General features: G+C 48.1%; 1 long non-coding RNA gene across 1 annotated transcript; it reads right to left on the reverse strand.

Annotated features, from left to right (window-relative positions):
- Positions 1 to 2,062: 2,062 nt before the first annotated feature.
- Positions 2,063 to 7,080, reverse strand: LOC147914518 (uncharacterized). Its single transcript, XR_015555247.1, has 3 exons — positions 7,066 to 7,080; positions 6,493 to 6,669; positions 2,063 to 3,737 (listed from the first exon to the last, which is right to left on the reverse strand). It is a non-coding gene; the product is annotated as an uncharacterized LOC147914518 (long non-coding RNA).
- Positions 7,081 to 7,791: the final 711 nt, after the last annotated feature.

Consider the following 7,791-nt stretch of genomic DNA (forward strand, 5'->3'; position numbering starts at 1 on the left):
TATGGATTTTCCTTCCCTACATCAATGTTTCTGCCCAAATTACCATCCATGGATTTACAGAATACCTTTTCTACTATCATGGTCATCCACACAATGTTGCTTCTGATCAAGAAACTTCCACCAGTGACACGTTGAAATGGGCCCACGCCCATGGAATTCACTGGTCTTACCATGTTCTCCACCATCCTGAAGCAGTTGGCTTGACAGAATAGTGGCCTTTTGAAAACCCAGGTTACACCTCCAGCTAGGTAGTAATACCTTGCAGAGATAGGGCACTGAACTCCAAGATGCCATATATGCTCTAAATATGGTGCTGATTCTCCCATAGTCAGGATTCACAGGTCCAGGAATCAAGGGGTGAAGATGGGAGTTGCACCACTCACTAGTACTCCTAATAAGTGATCCACTAGCAAAATTTTTATTTCCTATCCCTGAGACCTTATGTTCTGCTCATTTAGAGATCTTAGTTCCAAAGGGAGAAATGCTTCCACCAGGATACACAGCAATAATTCCACTGAACTGGAAGTTGAGACTGCCACCCAACCACTTTGAGCTCAAGCCTCTAAATCAACAACGTATGGAGTTACTGTACTGGCTGGAATGATTAACTCTGATTATCAAGGGGAAATTGGGCTGCTACTACACAACGGAGTTTAAGGAAGAGGATATATGAGAATATCCTGGAATACAGGAGGTCTCTTAGACCATCTCTTAGTACTACCATGTCCTGTGATTAAAGTCAGTAGAAAACTACAACAACCAAATTCCAGGCTAAGAACCATGACCAGCTGAGGTGCTTGCTGAGGGCAAAGGAAATATGGAATGGATAATGGAAGAAGGTAGCTATAAATATCAGCTATAGCCACATGACCAGTTACAGAAATGAGGACACTAGTAGTTATATTTCTTCCTTATGTTTACATACATATAAAGCAAATATTTGTTTTCTTCTCTTATCATCTAACATAATATGTACTAATAATGGTTAACTTTACATCAGTGTTTAAGTTGTGAAGTATCAAGAGTGAACACAATCCAGTTTGCATCCTCTTCTAGGGAAAGGGTTGGTGGTTTTGGTTGTATGCAGGGGGTTCTATCCCATTAGGCCAAAGTCTGACCTTGTCATTGTCTTTATCTGGAGATTAGGTATGGCTCAGAAATGTATATTGGTGCCAAGTTGACAATGGGTGGACTCTACAGTGATCAGTTGATGTGTCGATGTGGTTAGTCCCCAGTTATTCAACCAAACACTAAGTGTTGCTTTTAAATATTTTGTAAATGTTTATATCAGTTGACTTTAAGTAGAACTGAGGTTCCTTAATGAAGAAATTCTACCTGTGGACCTGCAGCTTCCACTTATTCCCAGCTCCAGCCTGCAGTTTCTAGCAGTCCCTGAACTATAATGAAGACCTTAGAGCTGGGAGTCCAAGAATGCACTTGAAAGATCAAAGAAAGGAATTCAGGGGTTTGAAAGGAGTAGATGCAAATGACAATTTAGGAAACCAAAGTGACTTGTGGACCTCAATGCAGATATGAAAAGAATGCCACTGATTAAACAGACTCAGGGACTTAGCACAGGTTGTTCCCTCCACCAGAATTTTTCTCCAGATCCTCCCAATGAATTGGGCTGTCATTCATATCTCAGCTCCAATGTCCAGGACCATCCATAATCACTGAACCCATGGCACATGACTTCTGCCACCCTGTTGTCCTTACAGCACTACTTCACAGTATTCTGCCTATTTGTCATTACATACATACTGTCTTTCTCAACTAAAGTAAAACACCTTGTCCAGTAAGTTCAGCATTCAATCTTCAGTCTCCTGGCATATGGGTAGAATTCAATAAAGTAGGAGTGCCCCCTTAAAAGTTTAAAGATGTCAACTTTTGGATGGACTTCTCCAGTGAAAACCTGCTGCTAGTTGGCAATGCAAAATAGCTTAACTGTAATATTCTGAGTAGGAAAATATTGAGGTAAATCCCTAATGGTTTAAATAGACTCATACAACTATGAAAACCCACGAAATACTCTTTGCACCAGAAAAACTTAAAATTCAATGGATTGCTCTTTCAGTCATTTTTTATTTACAGTTTGTGTTCAATGCAAATCAATTCCATAACATGAGAAGTTACTATGAATCAAAGCATAAATACACAAACACAATATACAATCCAAAATAGATGTACAGCATTCAGATATGAAACAAAAGGGAATGTTCATTCACACACACAGTAGCTTGAGATCTGCTGGATATTGTTGTTCTGGTGTAGGTTTCTAAAGATGGAAAAAAAAAATGACTGGTTATCAAGACTACTGTGGTCATATCACACACAGCAACATCTAAGCATCAGTGTGCGACCATGCGAACAAAAGACTTCAGGGAGTGTCTATTTTTAAAAAGGTTTTTGTGCATCGAGGCAGTTGTGAAAAGATTTACTTTCCAGAATCAAGCTCACTTTAGGCTTAGGACCAGGTTCTAACTCTCTAAAAGTATTGACTGATAACAGAAAGTGTTCCAAATGTGGCTATTCTGATTCATAGTTTTTAAAAAAAGTATTTACAGAAAGAGTATAAAAGTTTTTCTGAATTTAATGAAAGTTAGCTTCCAGTCTTCACTTCTAAAATACTTGATTTACAGTTTCAGCTCCTTCACATATTTGCCTTTTTAATTTCAAGATTTGTCAATTTTACCTTCAAAACAGACCACTTTTTAAATTGTAAAAAGTATTCGACATAGGCTGAAATAGAAAGCATTTTGAAACTAGTTGAGGTCAATGCACTTCTATTTGGAATCAGTTCAGTTAAACGAATCTGGCGCTCTTGTTGAATATGGGTGATTAGTACATAAGCAAAATTTACTCATTATGCTTGGATTTAGGGTAGATTCCAATCCATCATTATTCTGGCACATGCCAATTACTACATAAAGTCAAATACAATGTCAAATCCAAAGTCTCAGAGGAAAAAAGAGTTCAGTTCTCAAGAGAACAGTGATAGCTTAACAATATAAAACTTTATCTAGAGTACATCGGCATTAAATTAGTACTGTTGAAACAATACATTGAGGATTTACAGTAACACCTGGAAGTTCCTTCTAATGAACACACAAATAGAATCATGGAAGCTTTTTATATTACCTGTTTTATGGCCTTATAGGTTTAAAGAACCAAATGAAAACTGAATCTCTGTTCCACATCCCATCCTTGATCTCTAGATAAGATAAAATCTATTCTTATTTTCAAGGTAGAGTTTTATGAGTCTATATTTCTTAAGCCACATTTCAGGAAATCATCTCTTAAAATTTTTGGAGGTTGTCTCTCTTCATCTTGTACATGAAACTCCAGCAGATTTAATACTGGCATTCATCCTCTAGTCAAACCTTTCACATGCTCTTCAAGCCAATCAAATTTGGGATCCTCAACATTTTCTGGGTCAATAAAATGAGGTGTGGAATTAGCCGATTTGATGAAGACCTGTTTTTTCCCTTGCCACACTGGACATCTAGATGCCATTTGGATTGGGTTTAGAAGATGGAGAAGGACAGATGTTTCTTGGCCGGAGTCTCTTAACAGTAGAGACGTAGAAGGGAGAAGGAGATCACGAAGAGACTGGCTGTTGACTGCAGAGCACCGCTACCTGACTTGGTGGTGACGCTAGTTGTATTTGGGGCAGCCGAGGTACTCTGGGAGAAGTTACTTGAAAGTGTGTTTACAATAGTAGTGTTAGCTGAACAAATCTAAAATACATAAAAAGTTACATCAATAAATTTCCATGTCACAGCTGCCTCCACATACACTTAATATACAATTGAGATAGATGATATATTCTTAGACTGCCTTTTCCCATCATTTCTTGACCCACATCTCTTAATTCTGAATTCTTGCTTAGTCCCACCAAGATCATTCTTTTAAGCTGCAAAACAAACTACCTAGAGATGCCTAATGATGGCAAATAGCAACCAAAAACACGAAAATGTTCTTCAATAACTATATAACTCACAAGAATATGAAATTCTTTATAAAGGAATAAGGGACCAACCTAACTAATCCAGTTTCTGTGACTACATTGACTTACTGGCATTGCAAAAGGTTTCCTCTATTTTCCCAGGAAGGAGATTTTAGAGTTGCACAAATAATTTGGATTTTAAAATACTGCAGTTTGAGACTTACGGTACTAAAATTGAGTCACTGACTATCAAGGATTTGCTGGGTACCTTTCACGTACCCATTTAATACAGCCTTGGTATTAATTTAAGGGGATATGAGGTATCTTATCTGCTCCCTTGAAATCTTGAAATGATATTATAACCCTTCTCAAACATGACCACAATATTTGTTTTAAGTTGAAAAATAAAATAAGCCCTTGCCTCAAGGCAAAATGACTTCATCCAAAATACCATGAAGTTGGAATGATTTCACAAGACACCAAGGAGGTTTGGCATTAAGTTTTCACCAGCAGCAGCCTCCTGGCCTGGTCACTAAGCTCAGCGCTGTGGCCAAGAACCAAGGTTCCCCCAGTGTCCAGCGCCCAAGTGGCATGATTCACCACACTGATTTTTCAAGTCACGAAATGCACAGTCCAGTGGGGCACGTGATAATCTCTCCTTTGTCATGGAACAAAGGCAGATGGGAGATTTCAGCTCTTGCTAGAAGGGAGGGTACACAAGGGCTTCTGATTACAGGCAGGTGGGGACGTGGCACCAAGTAGGCATCTGGGCCACATGTACATTTGGCTGTTTATTAATCCAAAGATAAAACCTTTCTACATTAGCATCAGCTCCTTTTGTTTAAAAGCCTAAGGTCATTAAGCAAACACTGACTAAAGGAATGCACAAATCCTATCTAAAATAGACTAATAAAAAAAAAATCTTGATCAAGTCAAATATATTTATTGGGCACCTACTGTGTGCAAAATTCAGCTTGTTCTACCAGGAAATAGCACTTCTACTAAAAGGAAAGCATTAATAACATGGAGAATTATTTAAATCACAGTACTTGTTTTGGGGCAAAACCTGGTTTGGGATCCTTGAAGCTAATCTATCCGTTCTTATTCATACAAAGAGCTTTAGCAGCAAGTGACTTTTTTTTTAATAGAGCCCAGTGCATCAATCTGAGAATTTAAGAGTCCTCTACACCAAAGAAAAAAAGACTAATGTTAATGTATGGACAATAAACAAAATTTTCCCTCCCAAACTAGATTTATTTAACTAAAATCTCTTCTTAAAATTTGGGGGGAAGGAATCTGGTTGTAGAGGAGACCGGGACGGGGGCGGGAGAGGGCAGTTTGTTTCTGCGGCCGCGCCCCTCCCCCACCCGGGACTTGTGACAGCGCAGCCCAGCCGCAAGACAACAATAGGGTCCAGTTACCCGGCCCGCGGGGCGCAAGAAGACGAGCGCTCGCCTCTCAGGCTGCGCTCCCAGGTGAGCCTGGCCGCTGGGTGTCTGGGGACCGAGACTCGGCGCACCCAACTTTCCGGGAGGAAAGCTCAGGAGGCACTCCTCAGAAAGCCCCAATTGATGGCGGTGGAGAGCCACCCACTCCCCCACCCTTGCCCTCCAAGCCCGAGTTGCCGGAGAAACATGCCCCTTCTCGCCCCCTACCCTCTCGCTCCGGTCTCCCAGGCTCAGCCCCTGGCCGCCGTCGCGGCCGCCGCGCACCACCGGCGGGGCAGAGCAGTCCTGGTAACTGCGCCGGGGCGAGGTCGGTTCCCGGGATAAAGGATGTGGGGAGGGGGCGGCGGGGATGGGGACAAAGCCTGGCGGGGACTAGGGACAAAACGTCCCGCCCGCCGCCTGCCCAGAGCTAGCCAGTCTGGGCTAGGTAACACAGGGTTCCGAGGTGACAAGAGATGGACACGTAAGGTCGCACCCAGGAGAAAGCAGCGCAGGGTCATGAAGGTCCCCGCCCAGGCTTCAGCCCCGAACCACGCGGGACCGGGGTGGGTTAATAGAGCCAGATAGCCGGGCTTCCTCGGGATCCCCTAAAACAGCTGTGGAGGATGGGCGAGGACGGCACCCCGGGAGGGGACCATCCCCTCTCTTTGTGTGCGCTGGGGGCGCGAAGACACTCCTAGAGGGAAGCGGGCGCTCAGGGGATCCAGGGACGACCTCCCCTAAGAGCCTGAGGTCTCCGGGCGATCCAGAGGAGGGGTGCGCACACTCTTTTTCTCGCTAGCGCCTCGGACCTCTAGGTGAAAGCGGGCGGTGAGCGCCAGCCGCCTGGGGTGGGGCAGCGTCCTCCCGGCCTCAGCGCGGAGCTGCATTGTTCCCGGGGCCGCGGGAGGGGTGGAGGCAGCCCGCAAGGGAGTGGAAAATGGGCTCCAGATTGCCCTCCCCCCTGGTTAGACTATGCTAGGTTCTCTATACGTGTCCCAGTCCTCGGCCCGCGGCCCAAGATGGGGGCGCAGGCCGGTCCCCTGGGAGCGGCTCCACCCACCCTCCCCCCACCCCCGGGTCTCGGCCCCGGAGCCCCGCGGGACGCCAGGGCCTCACCTGCGCGGGTAGGAGCAGCGCCAGAAGCAGCAGCCCCAGTCCGAGCCTGGCCACCATCGCTCTGCCCATGTCCGCTCCGTCGGTGCGCGGCACGTCTCGCTGAAGGCTGGGTGCGAGGAGAACCGCTGATTCGGGGCGGGCGCAGACAAGGTGAGGAGCGCGGTCGGCCGGCGGGACCTTATATACACCAGGACAGCCACAATAGCCGTGACGTGATGCGACCCGCCCACCCGCGCTCCCCTCCGCTTTCGCCACCGCCCCCCGCGCGCGCCCGCCGCCCGCCTCCCCGCCCTCCCCGCTCGCGCCCTGCCGGTCTCCCCGGCGCCCCCTCCCTCCGCCGCCGCCCGGGCCCTAGGCGGCCGGGAGACCCCGGGGCCGCTGGGCCGCAGGTGGGTGCCCGGGCGCCGCTGGCTCCTGGCGTGGTGCTTTGTTTTTCCCCTAGCGGGCTGCGTGCAGGCCGGCACAGGCGCCTGGCGACTCCCACGAAGGACCCGGCGCGAACTTGCGAGCCACACACCCCGCTCTCGGCGCCGGGCCCAAGTTTCCTTTGTTTCCCCAGACCTGCCATCTTACCCCCCAAAAGAAAAGTCTGAGCCTCTGGCGCGGCGCGCAGCCTCCAGTCCGGGCTCTGTCTGTGGCGTGGGCTGCGCGCGCCCCGGGGCTGGGGGCTCCCTCGGCTTGGGTATTCCCAAATTCCCGCCCGAGGGGAAGGGGAACTGTGCGGGCTTTGGGACCCCGGGCCTGGCGAGGTGACGGGGCCGCCACGCGCGTGCCCTTCCCCGGCTGGTCGCCGGGGCTCGCAGGCGGCGGCGCCCCGGCTCCGAGCAATTGATGTGCTCGGCCCCGCGCCCGTCGCGCCCGCCCGTTCCCCCAGCCGCTCGCTTTGTTTTTCCATCTCCTGTTCGCCAGGCTGCGTGGGCTCAATGGGGCATCCCGGGTCCGCAGCCTCCCGAGAGTTGGGGAGCCGCTCGCTGGGGGCAGACCCGCTGCCTGGACACTGCAAACGACTGGGTTTCGGTCCCCGGCGCTCCTCCCTGCCACAGCCGACAGACAGCCCACCCCAGGGGTCACCCCCTTACCAGCCCTAAAGGCCCCGCCGGCCCTCCCCACGCGGCTTTGCTCCCAGGTCCTACCCAGGGAGCAGCAACTTCTGACATTCCACTAGAATTCGCTGCCCCTCTGGAATTCTTGGGGACACTTGGTCTCTGTTGCAACGTTCTTGCTCGTCATTCGTTTAAAGAGCAAAAGCTTTCGGGATAAGGCACTGATTTTCCATAGCTGCCATGAGGCAGTTTAATA

Source organism: Ceratotherium simum, chromosome 19 (assembly GCF_057802395.1).
Source record: "Ceratotherium simum simum isolate JZ-2026a chromosome 19, ASM5780239v1, whole genome shotgun sequence".
NCBI lineage: Eukaryota > Metazoa > Chordata > Mammalia > Perissodactyla > Rhinocerotidae > Ceratotherium > Ceratotherium simum.